Genomic DNA, 25,398 nt, shown 5'->3' on the forward strand with positions numbered 1-25,398 from the left:
ATTATTTTCACCCAAACAAATAATAACCCAAACTATACATTGATGTGGATTGTCTATGAACTCTTTCTGAAGGTCACAGAAACCTGAACGTAATGTGTTCTCCGATTTTTTCTAAAGCCTGTGATTTATGACATATGACACAAACCTATGTTTTTTTAAATGGAAACCATAGTTGGCCATGACTTAATAAAAAGCGCCATTTTTAATATTTTCAGCGATATAAGGTATAATATGTTTTTTTTCAAAAAATTACTGAGTTATAGCCAATTCTTATATTTCTTGACTAATTTCACTTAGTTGGCATGACGTTAATATATTACTAAACAGCTATTTACAATTTACATTACACAAACTAAAACAAAAAAAAAATAATATCACTACATACACTTTAAGTTATTTTAGAAAATGTTCAAAAAATCCGCCATTGTTTTGACTACATAAATGCATCTTTTTAAAACTGAATGTCTAGCTATTCTCACAGAACGACCGATCGACTTAATTAAACTTCTCCTGTACCGCCTCTTCAAGTGCCTCTCTTAATTCATAAGTTCTTTTGTAAACCTTGTTGTTAACCATACTGCATAAAAAAATCTAAAATGGATATCAGGTGGGTCAGGTGATCGAGGAGGCCCATGCAATTGGTTCACCTCTCTCTAGTCTACATAATTATGATATAAATAATTTTTAACATTTCTTTCATTGTGGGGGGGGTGTCATAAGGAATAACATGTCTTGAAAACTGTTCTCTAAAAAACGTAAGTAACGTTCACCGGGTCAACGTATCCTCGAAACTGTATAGCCAAGAAAAGTTGGACCAATAATCCTACACTCTTTTCTTCATTTGAACAATTCATATTTACAATTTTTATTTATTTTTAATTTACAAAGTTTGGATGTAACAGTTTCACATTTCTGAGAGCAACGACGATGGAACTTGTTTCCATGGCTAACTAAAATTAGTCAAGAAAGACAAGAATTGTCTATAACTCAGTAATTTTATGAAAAAAAAAACATAGTATAGCTTATATCGCTGAAGAGCTTAAAAATTGCGCTTTTTATGAAGTCATGGCCAACTATGGTTTCCATTAAAAAAAAAACATATGTTTGTGTCATATGTCAAAAATTACAGGCTTTAGAAAAAATCGGAGAACACAAACTCATTAGGGATGTGATTATCTACAACTTTTATCTGAAAACTTTTTGTCTAAAATAGATTATAATGGAATTAGGGACAATTTTTAAAATAGCCAAAATTTGTTTTTTTCGAAATATCTAGTAAGCCATGAACTTTTTCAAAAACCTCAAAGGCGCATATTTATGATCCCACAAAACTGCAATTCTTTTCCCATTTAACCGACTCTCTATCTCCAGAAGTTTCCGAGATACCCACCGAGAACATCGTAGGAATCTCACCCTGTATGTAGCTGAAGTACAGTTTTTTTGGTTTGGTTGATATTCTAACTAAATTTTTCCTCTCTTTTTATTAAACTCTAATTATGTATCTTTAATTATTCTACTTTCTTTATTTTATCAATTAATTATTTTGTACTCCATTACAAAGAAACTAATTAACGAATGGAGATAAATAAATCGTATATAACATACGTTAGAAAGGTTAACTCCGATACATTTTATAATTAAGCCCTTTGAAAAGCCATGAATTCAACAAAACGAAGCAGAAGCTAAAACAAAGGGAAGCAGAATGGATCTTAACCAATTTTAATTCCAGAAATATCTTTAAAGCCCGATGAATTAGCTCGTTTCGGAGGATTTGCGAAGCAATAATAAAAAGTAAAGTTTTTCATTCGGTTTGATGGTATTTCTATCGAATAATGAATGTTTATATGTAAATTGAATTAATCTTGTGCTATTGAAATCAAGGAGTAGTGGTATAAAGATGCATTAAGCAGGAATTAAGTATACAGGGTGGCCCATCGAAAACGTTCCGCAAGGCATAACGGCCAACATTGAAAATGTTTCTGTTATCCTATATAAGGGAGCCCAAATCGAATTAAAATGCTACATTTGCCACACCATGACGTCATATATACAAGGGTAAAGGAAATCGCGGCGCAGCGGCGGCAGTCGGCCAGCGCGCGCAAAAACCATTACATCGCTAATTGTTTACTGATATATCTTTATTAGTTTAAAAGCAAAAATATATGGGTTTGCTTTGATACCTTGTCAAGACATAAGCGAAACTTTTAAATTGTTTCTTTTGTTCATTTTAGGCCTTCGTTTTTCGTTAAATGAAAGTTATATTAAAAAATCTATTTTTAAACCAAATTTTCGCATGATTGAAATGATTATTCATGTTTAAAGTTTTTTTTTGGTCATAAGCGCTAATGGAAATGTTTTTTCGTAAATAATTATAAAAAATTACTCCCTACGAAGACTTTATTGTGTACTGGATGAAAAAATAAGTATTTGTTTTCTCTATACGGTGGTATTAATATATCGATTTTTGACGATAGTGCCCTTTTACCCGGTCTAATTTTGTACTACTTTCGGAATAAGGGTCCCCATATCATGTACCTTACTTCCATCCCTGAAAAATTCAGCTTGTGACACCGAAGTGAGAGGTAACGTCAAAATAAGCTTTAATCTACCTACATCATAGGTAGGTGTAGGTACTCTAGGTATATTCTACCTAGACAGTAGCTGAACTAGCTGACAGTAGTAATTAATTTGTTATCCGATAAGTAGTTGTCATTATATAAGTTTAATCATCTTATATCTCCTATAACGGTAGGTTTTGGATTTTTCCTGATTGGTTTGTTAAACAAAAATATACTGGGCATATAAATGTCTGTTACAGGTTAATTCGTTAAAGAAATATGTTACACACATATTATTTTAATAATAATAGTACCTATAATAGTAATGGCTATATTATGTTATAACACATACATATGTATTGAATGTACTTATTTTAACCAATGCATTGTTTTGATTTTTTAATCTCACAAATAAGAAATGTTTTATAGTTTTTATTATAAAAAACAGTGATTATACAATTTATTTACACCCCTTACACTGTTTTCTGTAAGGGGTGCTTAACCAGTAATATATTTCTTAACCTCTTACGATATAAAAGAGGGGCACAAAGTGTTTTATTACTTAATGCTTAAAATTTAATATATTTGTACATAAAATAAAATAGACTAGAAATTCAATTAATTAATATTGACGTAATTACTAAATAAGTACAAGATTTTTTTTTCTAATTATTTTAGTGTATTTTTAGTCACCTAATTATAAAGGGGAGAGATATCCAACCATTTGCATTATTTTACTCACAAATAAATGTTTTATGGTTTTATTATAAAACAACGATTAATTTATTATACACCCCTTAACCCAAACACTCCAAAGAGGATATTCCTGTGGCCCCTTATTTAAAGTGGACAAGCTTTAATAGTCAATGTTTTAATTACCCAGCGTCTTTAATAAAAATCTAATGTAATTTTTCATAGAAATGATCTGACATAAAAGCAAAATATCAAAAAAACTTTTTGATTATCTACAAAGAGTAAACCATGACAAATGTCTGTACACTAATACCAAAGTAATGCCAAAAATACAAATTAAATACCAAAATTTCTCATATAATGCCCCACTAATGCCAAGCTGATTCCAATATAATACCACTAATACTACGAATAATATGTAACACATTTTGTTTCACGCATTAACCTGTAAACAATACTGGTAGGTACGTGCACAGATTTTTCCTAGGTAACTTAAAAGTCGTTAAAAGTCTAATTATATTTAAAGCGAAGATATAATTCCAACAAATTACATTATAAGGCCAATAATGCACAAGTAATACCATTAAAATTTTAGCCTTTTTAACTTGTGTAACATATTTCTTTAACGAATTAACCTGTAACAATAGTGGTAGGTACGCGCACAGATTTTTCGCTAGAGTAACTTATTAAGTCGTTAAACAGGCCTATAAAAAAGCTATAACAACATAGGTAACTAATATTTATAATTTAATTTCGAGTTTTAATCTCAAATAATAAATGTTTTTACTGGTGTATTTCTGAAAGTGTTCATTATTAAAAGTAGATATTCTTCAAGTTATGCGAAGTAATAAGTAATGTTTCCAGTGAGACCGCGTATATGTCACAGGATTCTGGTTAGTATAAAGACTTTTTCTATAGAAAGAGTTTTTTCTATATTTTCCTTTCAAAATAAGACTAATTTCTTCTTATTCTTTTAAATATTACAGTGTTTCTTTTTCCTAAAATGTTATGCTTAATTTTCGCTTAAAATTAAAAAATCACCAAATGGAGGAAAATATACGTTATTGAATAAAGTTTATACAAATCACTTTACCATAACAAAAAAGTAAAAACATGTCATGGCGGAAGATATTCAGGTGGCATTTCACACATATATATTAAAATCGAGATTAAAATAATAAACTTGAGTAACATGTTATACACGAGATAGAAAATTGCAGAATCGATTAATACGCAATACCCTACGCAGTCAACTTATTCCTATGCGCGGATGAGCGTCTTCAAGACTCTTTCATCGGCCAGGGTCACGACGCCGGGCGCCGCCGAAGAGGAATCGGCCTACGTTTGGCTAAACAGGCTGGACACGGTGGCACACGGTGGACTACGATATTGACGAGTCTGAATATTTATAAAAAATTGCAAAGTAAAATATGTTGGAAAAATAATTAATCCATACATATATAAAAGCTCAAAGGTTTTTTTTGTTGCATCCATCCCGCCGAAACCGCTTCACCAATCTTGATGATTCTTTTTTTAAATAAAAGGTATATATGTGTAGATTTGTTATGAAGTATTTTTATAGTGCTTAATGGCTATTTCTTTGTGTAAAACGACTAAATACTAAAACATACCTGAAAAACACCTACAAACAATACCTCCAGAAATAAATTATTTGTCATTGTCAGTGGTGTGTCATATATATTACGTTTTTAGATATTTTAGAGTGAGTTCATGCCGCCAGCTTTACATACATAAATATTAGCACAAAGGTTCGTTTAAACGACATTAGTGAATTAGCTACATAAAGCGATTTTAGGAAATTCATCCTCTTAGAGAGTAAAATTATCTCGGAACAGTTTGTTGTATGAAAATTCCTTACTATTTGGTCTAGAAGAATGAAATCCTACAAAAAAGAATTAGAAGAAATTTTTGAAATTCATCAACCAAATGGGTAAAGTTAGTAAAAATTTATATAAAACTTGAGAGTGACCTCTGGATTATACACATAAAAAGAAATGGGCACAAAGGTAAAGCAATTTATGAAATTTATACCCTTAGGGAGTAGAATAGGGAACGAAAGTTTGCTGTACGAAAATGCAATATTATAACATTATAAACCAGACAGTATAAAATTTTATACAAGGGTTTATTTAGTGACATCATAACGAAATATATCTTCCTCAATTATCCTTCAAAGAATAAAAAATAACCTATAAAGAGAGTAGTAGTGCTCTTAATAAATAAAAAAGATGAAAATAAAAAACATCTATGCTCACTAGCTCTCTATAAAGAAGTAAAAAATCATTTAAAATCAATGCATGAACGATTCGAGGTGTAACGCGAACGTAGTCGCGAAAAAAAGCTAGTAATTTATTAAATTATTTTATTTAACTCATTAATTTTCATTGAAAAGAGAATTTTTTGTAATTCGCCACTATATTAGTTAAAAACTAAGAAACGCATATCAAATTTAAGTTTTGCGATTTTGACTTATACTTTTACAAAATCTGAACACATTTTAAAAGAAAAAAAAAGTTTTTGATAATATTTGTGTAGATTGACTACAAGTTGTATAACATAAATTTCTACGACCGGTCTACCTAGTGGTTTGCAGCATCGCCTTGTGGTGCAAACGTGGGCCTGTTAATCTGTGACGTGACGCACACACAGCCAAGAAAAACAAGAAAGCGTGGCTAAAATTTAGTAATTTAAAAAAAAGTCTTTTAGATACAGTAGTAGGTATTAAAAAGTTTTGTGTTTAAATGGGGAAGTTGCCTTTAACAGTTAAAAAATTATATCGTAAAAGTGTAACTTTCCGTAAGAATTCTTTTTTTTTGCTTGCTTGTTTTACGGATAGGTGCGATCGCATAATTATTATTGATAATGTTTTATTTAATTTTAACATTACTACTTATTCAGTGAATCTTTAAATCTGTTGTTTTTTGTAAAGTTCGTTATTTAAACATATGTATGTAATGTACGTTATTTAAACATATGTATGGCATGGTATTTATGTAGGTAATACACTCATATTAACACTAATCATATTTTTACGTTTTTATTCATCATTTTCAATGCCCCCCCGGTTGCATCTTTGTAAAGGACTGTGAATTTTTTTTTCAGAAAATTCAAAAACACGTCAATTTTGTTTGTGAGAGAACTCACAACCCAACTGTGAACTTTTGCCCCAAAAATGATTGCAAAATCTTCAACCCTCTAAGCGGAGGTGTCATCCCCCAATTTTTTTCAAATGGAAAGGGGGGTCAAGTGGTACCGCAATGAAAAGGGCTTTCTATTCTCTATATTTTCCGGCTTCGTTTTTGAAAATCGGTAGAGTCATTGAGAAATTATAAAGGATTTAAATTTGAAAAGTTTATTTAAACATTTATCAGATTAAATGATAAGGGTAAATTCCTTCGACCAATTTGCTGTTTTTTCTTATTATTTCTAGATGTTTACGCATTTTTTCGCTTGCCATAAGATTGAACGATTAGGTGCGGTAGTTGCTAGATAGCTATTCTGTGAATTATGTGTTTAAGTTCTTCTCAATATCGTTAAACTTTTTAACAATTATTATGGAACAATTATTATTATCGAACTTTATTTAAAAAATAATGAATGTGGCAATCGGGTTGCGCAGATATTCAATGAACGCCATCCTGACAAACACCTTTATGGCAAAATTGTTCGCGAGTTAGTAGCAAAATTTCGCGAAACTGGTTCCGTTATGAATAAAAAGAGGCAGAGGGGAAATCCTGTAGTAAATGAAGCTATGGAGGTATTCGTATTGGGCCAAGTTGCCATGGATAGTACGCTGAGTACAAGAAAATTGGCTAATGAGACCGGCGTGAATCGTACAAATGTCCAAAGGATATTAAAAAACACAAGTTCTACCCGTACAAAATTCAGTTGGTACAAGAACTTAACGAAGATAATTTTGATCGTCGCTTGCAATTTTGTGAAACTATGAGTGAACGAGTGGCGAATGATAATAATTTCCTATTTAATGTGTGTTTTTCGGATGAGTGTACTTTCTTTTTGAACGATGTAGTTAATCGGCACAACTCTCGGTAATGGGCTGATGGCAACCCCAGGATTTTTCACGAGGTGCACACACAAAACCGTCAGAAATTGAACGTGTGGGCTGGTATTTTTGGAAATTCTATTGTGGGTCAGTTTAACGATATTGAGAAGAACTTCAACGCACAAGCCACAGAACAGCTATCTAGCAACTACCGCACCTGATCGTTCAACCTTGTGGCAAGTGAAAAAATGCGTAAACATCTAGAAGTAATAAGAAAAAAACTCGAATTGGTCGAAGAAATTTATCCTTATCATTTACTCTGATAAATGTTTAAATAAACTTTTCAAATTTCAATCCTTCATATTTTCTCAATGACTTGACCGATTTTCAAAAACGAGGCGGGGAAATATAGAGAATAGAAAGCTCTTTTCATTGCGGTGCCACTTGATCCCCCTTCCCATTTGAAAAAAGTTGGGGGATGACACCCCCGCTGAGAGGGTTGAAGATTTTGCAATCATTTTTGGGGCAAAAGTTGTCCCCTTCACAAACAAAATTGACGTGTTTTTGGATTTTTTGAAAAAAAGAATACCCTGGCCGTTTGGTTTGGTTTGGTTTGCCTTGCGGAACGTTTTCGATGGGCCACCCTGTATGTTATATGTATGTTGCAGTGTTATATGAAAATTTACTATGAATACGAACCAGAAAGATTTACTAAGTAAAGAAGTAAAGAGCACTAAGTAGTTTACTAAGTAAAGAAGTAAAGAGCATCTCATAAAATAAAGTGGTGGAGAAGGTCAAACTATCTTTTATAAAAATAAGGATAAATTTGGTTAATCATCATCGGTATAAATTTTGTTTCCATAAAAAAAATTCGTAGTAGCTAGAGGGCGCTGTTTGACATCATAACAGATATTGCGCTTTTGCATAAAAAATAAAAAGCATGTCGTTACTTTTTGCACAGTTAAATGGAGCACAAAATTTTCAAAATATTAGCGCAAACCGCAACTTTCTATCTTCTCTTTAACGGGAGATATTAAGGGAACAAACTCATGTTAGGCTACCGCCTACGATTATAAGGTATAAGAATTATTGTAGTAGGCTAAGAAAGAAAAAGAGGTAAATTGGTTACGTCAAAATATCAAAACGTTTAATGTTAGTTTTCATGCATCCGATTTCGGATGTTTTCTGAGAAAAATAATGTCATAAAGGTCACACTACTGCTCCAAATCTACCCTTGATGTAAGAAGTTCAGAACCAAGACCGTTGGTCGGTAAATGTTTGGGCAGACATTGTAGGAGGGTTTAATAATAGGACTTTTTTATTCATGTGTCCAGTGCATATAGAACTGTTTCCTCAGTCGCGTTGAATGTAATATCTAGTATCCCCCCTATTCACCTCTTAGTAGAAGAATGAGCTGAGAAATACAACAAGATACCAAAGGATACTGCAAGAGCAAATTTGATGCACAAATGGCAATTGCATCCAAGAGTGGATGCAAGGAAAATCTGGTAGGTGGACCTACAAGTTTATACCTAAACTTCAGCCATGGGTAGAGAGAAGCAATGCAGACGTAGATTACTACCTCAGTCAAGCATTATCGGGAATACCTGCTTTCGAAGATATCTCTATGAAAGAACTCTCTCTACAACAGACGAATGTTTATATTGTACTGAAGTTGATGATGTAGAACACATCCTTTTTAAATGTTCTAAATGGGAGGAATATAGACGCGCGTATCAAAGAATATGAAAGGTTTCATTCAATGTAGAAAACATGATGGCAGGCCTTTTGGTCAACGAAAGTACGCGTGAAGCGGTGTACAACAGCATTCGACAGATACTGGAGAGTAAGGAGAGATATATAGCACACTTCTCACTGAAGTAATGCGTGAGCGGTTCCGGTGAGAAGAGCGTGAAAGGAAGAGGGACGGTTTTTTAGTCGGTAGGAATCCGACACTATCCGCTGACACCAACTGATAACCATGGGTGTCTCATGCAAGATTTTTCCCCCTCAACAAAAAAAAAAGATAAGATCAGGTGTGTCTTCTCTCTGGTTGGATAAATCGTTCATAATAGTATTTACTTGATGCCTTCGAAACAAGCTATGTCTCAAAGCCTTACTTTTCAAAACCTTTACTTCCTGAAATTTAAAATTTAAATATATATAATAATAAAATTTGAAATATAATGAAAATATATATGTAACTCCAAAATACATATTTAACGAAATTCCTTCTTTAACCTTGCCGAAAATTTAATAATTAATGAAAACAGTTAAATAAATCATGAAATCTCTCATAAATCCTAAAGGTTAATCCGAATGTAATTCATAATTCAGTTCTCTAGAGACGGAAAAACGCAACAAAATGGAGAGGAAAGTTAAAACAAAGGAAGGCAGAAAAGCTCTTAATCAATTCTAATTTCATGAAATTCTTGAAAGCCGAATGAATTAGCTGCTCCGGCTCGATCTGCAATAAGTACATAATGGAATAAATAGAGAAAATTATTATATCTTTATATTTCTTTGAGTTTTTCGTTTATGATAATATCAAGTTAGTATAGTTAGTGTGCGGATTTGGTCGAACGTATGCGTTCGCTAAGTGTGTACACGGCATTATTTGGTTGTTCGTAATTGTAGAGCAAGAAGTCCGATTCAGGCGCACAGAACAGTTCCGAATTCTGCCAGTTCCTGTTGCCCGTGTAGAGGTACCCGTTGGACATCATAAACTCTCGTTGAGGTAAAGTTCAGATTTAATTAGTCCCTCTTTGTTACCTTTATTAACTCCTACACGTTGTGCTAGTCCTTGTTCTATAATTGAGGCCCTTTTCTAAGACAACCAGTATTATTTAGGGTTTTTATGTCACCTTTTGAAGTCCTACACCTGCCTGGTATCTGTACATTTGCTGACGGGCTCCAGTGACAGTACACCGAGCTGCTGTACCCTGCTGTGGCCACCCTATAGCTATACACCATAGCTCAGCCGGAGGAACTTACGAGTAGGTTCCAGTTTATACATCGATTAGAGTAATACTGTTTAGATTAGTATAATTTTAGATCTGATTTATGTAAACCACCCTGATTGTATCTAGTATAAGTCAGATAAGGGGGTTTGACGTCATACGTTTAGTTCTTATTCTTATATTAGATTCTACAGTGATTTACAGTCTCAACAATTTTTTTTTACATTAATTTTTTTCTTTTGTTCTTTCTGTATATGTATATTCTATTTAACTTTTTAATATTGTAATAAATTGCTGAACTCTTTTTAGTTGTATTATTTGCAGTCTAGTCTCATAATTAAGTTCGAGTCACTTAAGTTCAAATAATTATATTAATATTTGCAGTTCATGGTAGTTGCACTCAATAGTTCGAGGTTAGTGTTGAAGTCGAGTTAATAGTAACATCTTTTATGCCGAGTTCATAGAGTATAATCTCGTGGCGCCCTTTTATTAAGATCTTTGAACCCCAACCACCCGGCTGTTAAAATTAAAAAGCTAGTGGCCTTTATGCAACTCACCCCAATTAAGTAAACTTGTGTTTTATTGAACTTCAAAATAGAAAAGGACGCGGCAAGCAAGATATATTTTTTAATACTTGATTGAATCATAAAAGTTTCTTTTTTTCTTCTTTCTTAGCCTCGTTCCATCCAGTGTTGGATATATGTCTCTTCTAGGTTTTTCCATGCTTTGCGATCTCTAGCCAATCTTATCCATTTTCTTCCTGCCTCTGTTCTGACGACATCGATCCGTCTCTTTTTTGGTCGGCCCACACTTCTTGTTGTTCCCCTAGGTCTCCATAGAATGACTTTTTGGGGCCATCGGTCTGGATCCTGTCTTGCCACATGTCCTATCCATTGCCACTTCAGACTTGCCACTCTTTTATTTATCGTTTGGTATTTTGGTTTGACCAATGTTTTACAAAAATTACGTTAGAAACAAATTACTTTTTGCGTTTTTGTAATTATAGATATATGAACAAAGGATGTTATCGAAGGGACTATAATAAAAAAAGAAGAATGAAATTATTGGGCAAAGCTACAGTAAGATTAGCCGTGAAACATGGCTAAAATACGACTATATGTATATGTACAGATTTTGTTCGTTTATGTTTTTAAAATTCAGTAATTCATTTTACTCTATATAATTTTACAATTGAACTCTTCACTAAAAGAAAACCTCTAGAAAAAGGAAGAAACAGTAAAAAAGGCAGTAAGTCGATTATAATTTCAGAAAGTCTTAAAAGCCAAATGAATTAGTATATAGAGAACGGAAGATAAAGGAAAGGGCCCTTTTACTTTCGTTCTTTTGATTATCCTTCAGAGAGGAATAAGAAATGTATAGGCTCTGCTCTCGGAGACCTTTGCGAATTGTAAATTGATCTTGACAACAAACAAAAAGTAAATTTCATTTCTTTATGTGAAATTTTTATTTAACATAGAAATGAAACAATATTAGAAATTGAATGAAAATATCGCGACAAGGTTGTATAAATAAAACTTTAATAGGAACTTTCGTAACTATCGAAGAAGTTTCTGAAGAGTTAGAATGACATTTTATCGAGAGGTATTTGATTTTTTTTAAATATTAACACCGTCAATTAATACTATAGTATGGTATGATATTCTGTGCTAAAATATTAAAATCGTATAATCAGAAACAACATAAACATAAGATTATATCAATGATCAGGCCTACAGCCTAATAACACTAAAACTAAAAGTGTTTTTAATTCTGGAAAGACTCATGGAACCGTATTAACAAAAAGAAGACCGGGAATATCAAACAAGTTTGTAAAAGAGTTTTGTATCTACCAGGTACCTTATGAATGCGATGAATCATATATATGGGAGAGACAAAATGTCCTCTAATTGTACGATTCAACGAACACAAGAAGCATATAGAACAGATGAAACCATAAAGTTATTTATTTATTGAAGATCATGTATGGTTCGAGCAGGACAATATAAAGTGGGCTGAAGCTCGAGAGTCCACAAGGAACCTCTACTTGAAAAAAAAACGTAAATTTAAAGAAACCGTTTTTATATCTAGCAACAATAACATCTTTGACAATCTAAGTATGAAATTATCGAGAATATAACAAGCACATCCACAGCGGCCAACCTCATGGTTGACTGAACCCAAATCCATTAGGTGTTAATGGATTGGTCTGGTATATAAGAGCGATTTAGTTCACAGTCTGAAAATGGTTAGTGATGAATCTAACTGAAAGATTAGAGATTAGAGATGCTTTGTGTAGACCCTAACCAATATTTACTTTAGTCTGGTGCACCCAGCGCATCGCAGATCGTCCTCTTGTTCGTTTGTCATTAATATCTTCTTTGATGGTGAGTTTTCCAGTCCATCTACCTAGTCCAAAGTACCTAAGTTATGACTGGTATATTTTGGTTGAAAGTTTTGTAATGACTTTCAACTGAAAGTCTTGTAATGACTTTCAACTGCCTTGGAATTGGGACGTTGCTCGTGTGATGTTCTGTATATGACATATCGATATTGATTTTTATTATTTGAATATTGGATTAGAATCTCATGGGTACAAAGGATCACCAACCATGAAGTACTCCAGCGCACGCAGAGAAACAAAAAGAGATACTGAACACCATCAAGGAAAGAAAAGTGCAATACCTGGGTCATGTGATGAGAGGTGATAGATACGAAATACTGCGCCTGATAATAGAAGGCAAAGTGCAAGGGAAAAGATCAGTAGGAAGACGCCAGAACTCATGGCTAAAATATTTAAGGAGATGGTTTGAACGATCGTCTGGGGAAAGCTTCCGGACTGCAGTTTCCAGAGCCACAATTGCCAATTGGATCGTCAACCTTCGGCAGGGGAGGGCGTGATAAGAAGAAGATTGGATTGTATGTATAAGATGTGGTTGTATCATCATTTTCAGCTTAGTCAACCATTTCTAATTATGGTGTAGTCTCCCTCATATATTCAGACATTTTCTTATCTTTCTTGCCAGTTGGGAACTCTGGGGTTGTTTTATATATCATTATTCTTCCTTTGGCTTCTTTGTATATATTGGCGAGAGTTTCTATATAAGATCTATCAATACATTGTTTTTCTAGGGCTTCTATTATTGCCTTAGAATATATTTAGTCGAAAGACTTCTCAAAGTCTATAAAGGCTATGGCTAGTGGAAGCTCGTATTCTTTTGTTCGGCTGATATTTGAGTCGCTTCTAAAGCCTGCTTGTGCTCGTGGTTGTGCCGCATCTGGCGCGTTTTGTGTTCTGTTGTTTATTATTTTTGTGAATATATTGTATGTTACTGGTAGTAGGCTTATTACTCTATAGTTTCTGATGTCTTCTTTCCTGCCTTTATTATGAATTAGAATTATGTTGGCGCTATTCCAGTGTTACGATATATGATTCTTTTTAGATAGCTGGTAATATTTTGCTAGGATTTTCCTACCGGCGCGGCGTTATAAGGTATTTCAGCCGTTATTCCGTCATTCCCTGTTGTATAATACATTCCGTCGTTCCCTGTAAATATTTTATAAGTTAAACTAAATAACAATTCGTATGGTGGTTTTATATATCTTTTGTTTTTAGATGTCTACATAGAAAATTATTCAAACGTCAATCGAACTTATAATGATGATATATTTTCCATTGACAGAAGTCAAAAAAGTTAATTTTAATTTACTTCATAAATAACATGGCCGGCAGATGAAAAACTTAGTAAAAGCGAACAAAAAGTAAGAACAAAAAGCACGAAATCGATTGTAATTCTGGAAAAGTCTTAAAGGCCGAATGAATTAGTTGGTTCGGTAAACCAGATAAAGGAAAGCTTGTTTTACTTTGTCCGTTTCAATTATCTTTCAAAGAGGAAACTTAGTTATATATGCTCCGCTGTATAAAATTTCAGTATATTGCCCATGGGAAGGAAAGCAAAGTAACTGTATGTAACTTGCTTTATGAATTTTATTGAACTTTATCAAGAATATACATACGAATGTATTTTTCTTGAAGTTTTCTGTTTTATGTAGGTACAAGGTACAAGAATATCTAATATCACTTTTTTTTCATGAAATTTGATTTTAAACAATTATTAATTGTTTTTCGATGATATTCATTCATAAAAGTCTTTAGAAATTTAGTATTTTTTTCCATTGCAGTTAAACCTATTCTAAAATGCTGCATCAAAATCTGAAGGTAATTTAACCGTTATCACCGTTTAATTTCCTGTTGTTTGGAAACAATAGCGTTGTCTAGAAGAATTATAGTTAAGAATTTTTGATACTGGCTTTTTACAGGAAATTGCTTTCTCTGTGATGCTGAACGGCTTTTAAGAAACTTTTTGTTTTCTTTTTATTCATTATATAATAGCTGGAAAAATAGACCTTCTTAAAACAGTATTTTCCAAGAAAGATTAGGATCATTTTGTCAGAGAAGGAAGGTACCTATATTTTTCATATTGTAAGCCATATAATATTGCAATTAATCCAAATACAATAACATAAAGTAGGTAACTAATGCCCATTTTTAACGGGTATAGAGGTATCTTTTATATATATATACCGGATTTTGTCTATTAGATGATGACATAGTCCTAATGATGACATAGTCCTTATGATGACATAGTCCTAATTGCCAATAGACCTGAAGAATGTAGAATGTAGAATGAGTGAGAGGGGGGGGGGTAATCACTGCTACCTTAAAGATCTATTGTGTCCCGCTTCCTTGAGTCATCACACATTCTATAACCCATCATACCTCCGTTGTAGAGGGGACCGGGTATTTCCCATCCTCTTCTGGCAAAAGATGTCCTTCCTCCGAGGATACACACCCTTCCACGGTTGGAGTTTGGCCCTCCGTACCCTTTACAGTCGAGGAGCTTGCCTCCGGCTGAGGTACCCGTGTAGGCTGGAGGATCTGTCTCCATTTTCTCCACCTCTTTAACTTGGTCTCTCCTTAGACCTGATACCGGTGTTGTCCCGTATGTATAATAGAGGATATGTCCCTCTTTCTCTATTGCCTTTTTGGATTTGAAGTCAATTCCTATTGTAGGGACCTGACCATGACACTCCTCCCTCAAGTTGATGACTTGCCAATTCGATGTCCTTACATTGAAGTTCTGACCCTGGATAAGGCTCAGTAGGTAGGTGGTGTCTCTACCCTTGCTCCTCGGCAAAATGACCGTGATAGCCGCCCCTTTAGGGACGTTTTCTCCCTTCACTGCAACCAGTTCCGGTCCTTGCCAATTTTTAAGCTTAGGTGCGATTTCGACCAACCAATTCGCCGATTCTTGAGATACACAATCTATGAGGATCATGCCCACCCGAAAGTGTATCCCCGAAAAACGCAGCTGACCCACATTGTGAAGAATTACATCTGAAGGATTACAAGTACAAATTAACGAACTAAATAGAGTCAGCAATGGACAGAAAAAAAGTCTAGTGGACAGAAAAAAAACATTTCTAATAACTATACAATACTGAAAATAGTAGAAGAATACATATATTTTGGACAACTAATATACAGCTCGGGATCTCTACTACCAGAAATTAACAGAAGAATTAAGATCATCTCAATCATATTCAAATAAACCATATGTAAAATATTATTTACAACCAAACCAAACCGCCAGGAATAGAGAAACAATTGAAAATGAAAGAAAGAAAGAAAGAAAAGATTTCAGTTGACGTCTCCTTTTTGCTGCCAGCGCTAATCTGGACGGGGCCTACTTTGTTTATGCGGAATCTGAACCGCGGTCCTCGGCCATATCATGGTCAATGGCCTATCGACTTGGCAAGTGTCTAAGTCAACTCTTACTCATGAGATATCCGATCTCATCCGGCCTCGACTCGGCGTGAATGAGCAGTGTGTGTCAATAGATTTTACACTTTTGCCTTTATTGGACAACAGCACGATACAGCGTTTCGAACCGGTCACCCGTCCATCCACTAGTACCGCCTTACGTCGGTTAACTTCGGTGTTCTAATGGGAACCGGTGTTTCGACGTAGTTGGGCCGTTGCCTAATTGAAAATGATATCGCAAACTTCTATTAACGGATATGCTTTAGAAAAAGCATCGGTAGGATGAGGATGACAATACCATTTATTGATATCGTTGTTAAAATACCGGAATTTAGATAAATATTTTAAGGGATCTCAATATTTTTAAGAGAACAATGAAACATTAAAAAAATATTTCATTTTAGAGAAGACTATAAAAGAAAAAATACACAAGATTTTTAATCAATTACACTATGCGAGATAATCTAAAAAAAGCTGAAAAATTTAGTTAGTTTGGCGGGCTTCGAGACACGCGATCGGGAAATTGAGGCAGGCAGCCTTCTTTGTTCGGTTTGATGACGTCCCGGACAAATACTGAATATGAGCTGCGCTCCGTTATATCAAATTTCTGGTATATATGGAAAATCTGTCATGACAGGAAAGTGATGTAAATCTTGTTTGGAAATTTCAGGCTTTTATAAGGTCCATAAATATGAATTTTGTTTTAGCTTGATAACTTTCATTTGTTATGCGAACGTAAACTATGAATATGAAGTAGGGTGGAATAAATTGGAAAATATGAGTCAGTTTATTGCAGAAAATATTGTAATAAGCTAAATTTTAGGGTTACAATTCAAATTTGTCGTAACCCTGAATCTATAAAGTTAAGATGTTTAGACATACAGTACGTCTATCCGTTCTGTAGCTACGAGGCACAGTGGAACGAGCTTATGGGAGCTGTTGGACATGAGGTTTTCTTCTCAACACTTTTAATCCAAAAGACGAAAAAATGATTTTTATATACCGTAATAATGTATAAACAGAACAATTTTAAACTTTAATGAAAGAAAGTGGTTGGCTCGTTACAAACCATCTACAGGGTGACCTAGTATGTTTTGGAAAAATCTTACAAGTTTTAAATGCTTATAAACTTTGCCAAACTGTCGTGGAATGTTTTAGTTTTGATCCTTTTAAAAAGAAATAGCTTTAGATTTTACCACTGAAATCTAAGACTACTAATACCGTGTTATAAAAATATGGTAATTAAGGGCTTACATATATTTTCCTATTTAATATAACTTTGCTAATATCTTCGATTTGAAAGAAGATATCAAGATGCGGTTTTCAATGACTTTTTAAGCTTTCATTACTCTTTACTATCAGCTAAAATGGCATATACCATCGCATTTATTTTTTTTTGAAAAAACGCGCAATGTTTGTTAATTTGTAAGACAGCGCCCCCTAGCATCTACGTTCAAAAGCTTACTATTATTGTTTATATGGTATAATATAGAGTAAGAAACGGTCTTTTAAACGAGCCCCCGTTAGTTGGATTCCATCCATCCAGTCTGGAATTATTAATACTTAAATGAAAACAGATCTAACCTTCCCCCACCACTTTATTTTGGCAGATAGGGGAAAATGGTTCTAACAAAAATATTCAGAATTTACTGAAGATTATGAAACTATTATTTATAGTACCCCTTATCTAGGCAAAGTTGTGTAAAAACTCCATTTTCTTATTTTTTATAGCAGTTGCGCCCTCTAGCGGCCATTCTACAAATTTGAAAATAATTTCCTGCATTTCCTCATGGTCTCTTTAGTTATGAATATTTTTTCCACAAGCCTCACGGCTAAGACTTTCCGAGATATAGCCGAGAGCTATTCTTAGTGGGACACCCTGTACAATAACTTTATTATAAGCAAAGAATATAACAGTAAATCAACGCACTAGAATATTTTTATTACAAACAAAAAACCTCAACACTGCACTTTAACCCTCTTTCTTTTTCCAATAGTTTATAAGTTTTCCATATATTTGTAGCACCCTGTATCTGTTTTTGATTTTAGCGTCATTTTGTATTTATCCAATTAATAATTAAATATTAATAAATTTATAAAAAAATAAAGATAATTTGACTCTAAAAATTTTAAATTAATTTATTGGAATTGAAAAGGTTTTTGATTTTAGTATAACATGTATTAGTAATATATTAAATGGAAATTTTTAGAGGGGGGCAAGCTGGGGCAAGATGTTAAATTAGTTTCGTTATTAGAAAGGCTTAATCTACCTTGTGATATATATAAAGTCTTGGCCAACTTTGGCCATTTTTTTATTTTTCTACATACACATTTTTTTGCTACTAAATATAGTATTTGGCAGCAAAAAAATGTTTATGTGTCTCTTATATACAATTGTTCTCCCAAACTTTTGTGACTATATATATCTTTTATTTTAAAGTGAAAACAATCGTTTGCACTAATATGTATGGTTAAAAAAAATTATTAATGTCTTTGCCAGTTTTTATAAAACTAGGTTGTTTCACAAGAAATGAATACCATAATTAAGTCAGTGTAATATCTTCATTTGAAACTTTTCAAACAGACATATAATTAAAAATATTTTTTTGAGTTGGATAAAATATAACGGTCTGGACTTTAAGTAATTCAAATCTTCTACCAAAATTATTTAATTTAAAATTTTATTTTTAAGTCAATGTCCAACATTTTATATTGGGTCTTTCCACCGTGCGAGGTATCCGTAAGGGGGGAAACTATATTCTCTCGATGTTTTTCGTAGAAAATTAGACGACGCGTCCCAGCAATAAAAATTCAGTATGTGAGGTGACATACTCCTCTAAGTCCATGTGGTCCCTCTCCCGTTTCTATTTAGGTAGCGAATTATAAAATATATTGCTGTTTATTTAAATGTTTTTTGTCTGCATTCCTTTCATAAACACAGATCCTTTAGACGTACTTTACATTAATATGAACTTTTTTTCTTAAAATAGTTTCAAGAATTATATATACTCCCTCGGATATTAATATATCACTTAGGAACACCCTGTATATTCTTTTATTTTTATAAATTGATCTTCTTTTTTATACTTACGAAATCAATAATTTTAATTTCCTATTGTTTCAGGTAAGTCTACATCATTGGAAATAGCAACCATGAACCATTAGAGAATAGGACGATATAGCAGTAAGTTAAATATATATTTTTTTGACTATTTACGTAGTTAAAACTGAACTTTGAACTTCAAAACTAAAAAGCTGAATAAATAATATGAAAAGAAATATAGAAAAAAATTATAACTTAAATTTAAATTATTATTAATTAAAATTAGGTGCCCGCCCAAGTAGCAAAAAGAAATTCTAAAAGGATTGAATTATTTTATAACAGTCGAATAGCGTTGTCTTAAGGACTGCTTGATTTTATTAAGCGTTTGGTTTCGACCATTCTACTTTTTAATAAAAGTTGTCATATTAAACTATTTTCTAGTGGTTTTTACAACGTATTCTATAACGCATTAAACGATAATTTCTTTTAGTATGATATAACACTTAATAAGACAATGCTATATGATAACAAACATATTATTTTATTAGACTCTTATACCCACCATGTAAGAGTTCTATAATATTCATATAACTAGTAGTCACAAGATCATATAAAAGTTACTTAAACTTGTCTTATTAAAGTTGTATTACGTTGTATAATAGAATGTTTTATTGCATTAAACTACGGTGCTGTATACAACACTAGTTATATAGCCTTATATGACAAAATTGTAATTAAAAAAATAAATTCGCTGTAATATCTGCATTATAAAACTGGTAATGTATAATATAACCTCATTTTAAATTAAATGGTATACCTAGTTATTTATTTTGTTATTGTTGTTGTTGCAAAAGTAATATCTACGTAGAAGTATAATCACAGTTATTATGAATTCTGGTCAAAGTTGGAAAGAAGGTAACAAACGCAGTGGTAGTTATAAAAAGCGTGTAAGAAAAAACTCCTCGAAATTACGGCAAATAATCCCGAGAATTCCCTAGGTTCCCAAAAGCCAAAATCTCTCGGGTTGTCTGGCTTCTTCAAAGCATTGTTGCCACGTTGATGTAAAAGTTTTACTGTAGTGATGTTTGTATTGTTTTATTGTTGTTTTTCCAAGTCCTTAGGTTGCCGCTCACTCGTCGGGCATGCATGAAATACATTGCGTGCACGAATCCATGAAAATCTGGTCATGTTTGTTAGTTTAAATACTATCCAAATGAGATTTGGCAACATCTATTTGTCACAAATCTCAATATGTCAAAAATAGTTCTATAGTGCCTGGAAATTCTGCGTAATGATAGATATTTATCCTATACCGTTTTATTTTACAAAAAAAGACTTATTTAAGGGATTCATTTATAATAAAATGGTTGCATTATAATTCGCCATGTTTAAGGCAGAATTTTTGTATGGCCTATGGCCGCCATTATATGAAGCAAAATTAAAAACATCAAAATAAATTGTAAAATGTTATTTTTGAGAACTATTTTGTGATAAGATTTCCACAAACAGTAATAATCTGTTTAATTAAATTAAAAACAAGAATTTTTGAAAATTTTATTTTATTTTATTGTTTAAATTTATTCGTAAACCTTAACCGATATTGAAGCGTTTTAATTTTTTGCCAAATACATACCTATAATCTACCAGTAAAATTTTCGGCGCAACAAAAATTGTCCCTACTTTTCAAACCCAATGATTTTTTATATTACATATTTGTTGTACCTTCTGGCTCTACCCGCCATTTTCACCATCGAGTAAAGTCTCCTTTTTAACAATCCACATCCTCCAGATTCATTTTACGACACGCTTAAAATATAAATTGCTCCTGATATTCTTCGGTAAAAAATAAAATACTCTTTTACTTCGCTAAATGATCAAATGTTTTTATTGTACTGTTTCTTAGATGTGACCATGTAATATAATAACTATTATAAACTAGTTTTATAATAGTTATATAACGCTGTGCAAAATAGTTGCATAAGAGTTGTATACCCTTTTTATAGAACTTCTATACTACTAAACGGTTGTATAAAAATGGGCCTTTTTTGGTTGTAAAGCTATCATATTACGGTCTTATAGCACGTTATACGAATTGAGGTATCCTATAAAAATGATCACATAGCTGTTTATACAGCCTTTATAAAATAAAATTTGCTACTTGGGCGGTGACGTAGAGGTACAGGCCCTCGTCTACCAATCTCAAGGTAGTGGGTTCGAATCCTACACCCGGCATTTCATCAGCCGACTATTTTTAATAAAATAAAAATAGTTTGGGTACGTACCTAGGTTGACTCAGCCTTAAATTAGCACTTGGGATTCACAATCCTGAGGTAATAATAGGCGGTTGAAGCGTAGCGCTAGCCACATTACCTTCCTTGTATACCGAACTATACAAGGCGTTAAACGCTATAACCGGGGCTATTATTATTATTATTATTTATTTCTCATCAAAAAATATAAAAAAGTTCCTATAAACATGGATGCGGAAATGCGGAGTTTAAAGTTAGAGGATGTTAAAACTTTTGAAATATACGCCTTTTGTAATTATTTTAAATAAAATTGCGTTTTTCTAATCTCATGTAGCTACGAAACAAAACAGAATCGGACCCATGTTGATGTGAAAAATAAATGTTCTTTTTACGCGAGGAATCCCCCACAAGAGATGGCACATCTTTTTTGAAACACCCTGGATACTTATTATTTATGATAACAATTTGTCTACAGAATTGGATAAATCTAACAAAATCCAGACGGTTGTTGGGAGTTCAACGATATTCGGCTTTTCCTGACCAATTCCCAAATCGGCTTGTAAACCGAATGAGTTAGGTAATAGCTGTAACCCGAAAAAATCTGTCTTTCCTACTCCATTTTCTTGACGTTCAAGAAACAAATACCGAATATGTGTGTTCTATTAAATGATATTTCTGAAAAATGAAAATCTGTTATGACAGGAAAATAAACGAACTCTTCTTTAAGAATAAAGAAAAATAACGACATATTATACGTGTATTTTTTACATGTAAACTTATAAAAATACTTAATAAGGACATAAACATAAAAAGAGAAGGAAAAAAATCATAATTATTTTTTTCTTGGATTGGGAAAGTTTTTTTGGAAACTGTATTTCAAAATATATATAAACTAAGTCTTTTGGTCTAAAACCAGCATAATTATGTACAGCATTTAATATTATTCGAATTGAAAATGAAAATGACGATAAAAACTCTAAACATTTTCATCAAGTATTTATCCCGCTAATTCGATAAATTTTAATAAATACAAATTAACAAAATTAATAAACAAATTATAAAAGTTTTCAATAACTCCGATTTTACTCGCATTTTCAATACACATTCTTGAAGGCGTAACAAAAACCAGCGCAAAGTTTCTACAAAGGACGACAACGAAGAATTATTAATTAACTTAATCAGTCCCAATCTTGGGAAGTTTAGAAACTCGGTTTAACTTATCTGAAATATATGAATACACAATAGAAAAGTTTCTTTCGCTTGGTTTGTTCAAAATGTATTGTGCCGGTAGGGTATATACATATATTTTCGCAAGAGTAACTACCACGTTATGTGAAAATACCAATTCTACATATAATCAAAATTAAACGACGGTTTAGACGCACCGCTTAGCTGGGCACACCGCATTTACCAATTAATTTTATCAATTCTCTCTGCTGTAGATTGTTTCCATTTTCGACAAATCTCTGAGAATTTTTTGAAGTGAAACTTCTTTACGCACGCTGGGAGTAAAAATTCAAGGCCGAGACACGACAGGCTAGAGAAAAAGTGGTTAGGACAGCCTACGACTTACTAGGAAAATTGTCCGATTTACATGCAATTTGGTATGTCGATAGACTGGACCATAACCAACATGACATACAGGCCAGAGACATCGATTTGTGACGTCACCGCATTAGTCGGGCTTTTGTATTGTGTCATATGGTACTGCATATAGTTTTTGCATGAATAATAGTATTTAGTGATAGTTTTGCCAGATATAAATATGAAAAATATTATACAGAAAGGTATTAAAAAATAACATTAACCTTTTATCGCGTTAAAGTAATTTAATAGCATTAATATTTAGATCTAAAGCACGAATATTAATATGAAATAAACTACAGCATAAGATGAACAAAATAAAATCTAGATAATAAAAAGCGTGTCCTAAAATTGCGTTAGCGAGTATTTAGCAACTAGTAATAATACACCTGTGATAAAAAGTTTCCAAATATTAAAAAATTTGAAAACTATACGTTTATTGACAAGTTAAGAAAATGTATTGTATATGATAACGGCAGAATACATTTTAAAGTCTAATTAAAAACAATTGCACAACATATTTAAAAAATGTGGATATCAGATAGAATTAATTATTAACATTAAGTAATTTGTAGTTCGATGTTCATCAAGTAACCATCTCCATAAATCGTAAATAAAAAGATAAAGATATCATTTTTTTATATAAAGTACTGAAATAAAGTACAAATTCATTTAATTTCTTTAAAATATATTGCCATTTCATAATAATAATAATACTTTTCAATATTTATTTCATCCTGAATTTCCAAATCTTGTTTTCTTTCATCGGGACGTTTTCTCTTTATGGGAACATGCACAGAGGGTCCATAAGAGGGTTGATTTGGAAAAATTGTAGGCACAGCATGTTCTGTAGGTTTTGGACGTGACCTAGTTACAGTTTATATTGTTGGGAAAGAGAATGTAGACAGATCCTGAGGACTTATTATAATTGCTGCTACAAGGCACAGGCACAGAAACAATGTCGCGGAATTTTTTATTTCACAAAGTAAAAATAAAGAAACGAAAACTGGTATTACATAAAAAATACACGTCACTTACGTTGGTTTAACACTATACACTAACACTAACGCTATTAATTATGTTTTTATATAAATTTCCCAACTTTTTCCTACCCCGGACACACAGCCGGCATTGCCGGTGTTATTATAATTTTTACCGAAGGTATGGTTTTTGTCGCGGGTATGATGTTATGAGTCGGATCTAGATGGTTCACTATTCACTCAGAATTATTTAGTATAATTTTATTAGCATAGAAATGCGTAAAAAACTCAGATTTGTTGCGAAACTAATGAAAACAATTGGTTTGTTTACGACTACTAATTCTGGACCACTTCGGTAGAACTGTCAGGCCTTGAATATGACGTTAGCCACGACTGGCCCAAGCCCAACTTGCCGTGTACGATACGTATCACTGTCGCACAGTTTTGACGTAAGTGACGTAAAAAGTTGTCGTCCGATCGCGACCAAAAAAGCGTTGGTAGACTATGTGAGCGACGGTCCTACCCTGCAGAGTTGGATACGAGTGACGTTTCGTTTACATCTTCATCAGGATGGGACTAAGGATTTGATTTTGAAGAAAAATATGGGTCGATTTCGGCATAATTGGGGACGGGCTACAGCTACAGGATGACGCTCTCGGCGTTTCGAACCGATGCCTCTAAATGGACGAAATCATCAGGATTTTTCTTAATTATGGGTCGATTTGAGTTTCACTTCAAATATCCGCACATAGTGCACACACATTTTTTATTTTCGTTTTCAACTGACACAAAATAATAACTATAGTGCTTAAAATTGAACGTCAGGCATGTCATAGACAGGTGTCTATGGTAGGTACATTTTTATCAGATAATATAAAGATCTAGTGACACTAAATCATAAAAACTAAAATATCTAGGAAAATCTTTGTCTGGATTAGGCGACCTTAATAGTATTTTGAAGACATAATTTTCCATTCTTTGAATATAACTTGTTTTTAAAAATTACCAATGTTCAATATTAATTTTGTCTCACCTTTTATATCTTTAGGGGTTCAGTTTTAATTTGATTCGGTCCAGTAGTTAGTACAATGATTATTTTAGCTAAATATTAGTTGATATTAGACTATATCGGATAAATTCCAAGTTAGGTAGCTTTTATTGAAGTTTAAAAGATTTTCGTTAATTTTAGAGAATGTTAGATATGTCAAAAACCTTAAATTTTGGTCTTTTTACGTAAATAAGGTATCTAGGTAAAATCGCTAACCATTACTCGTTCTCGAGATATTTGGAATTGAAATAATGAATACATGTCATCATTGACAAATTAAACATGTTGACTAGAGAATTATTAGACTGAAATAATAAACTTGATTTTTTTTGTGCCAGGCTATTGTGATTTTTTCGAAGAACAATTTATGATTGGTTTAAAAAAATAAAAAGTTTCCAAATTTACCATTTCACTCAGATAACTATCTACTCAACACAC

This window comes from Sitophilus oryzae, unplaced genomic scaffold (genome assembly GCF_002938485.1).
Source record: "Sitophilus oryzae breed Bouriz unplaced genomic scaffold, Soryzae_2.0 scaffold_425_pilon_pilon, whole genome shotgun sequence".
In the NCBI taxonomy this organism is placed as follows: Eukaryota; Metazoa; Arthropoda; class Insecta; order Coleoptera; family Curculionidae; genus Sitophilus; species Sitophilus oryzae.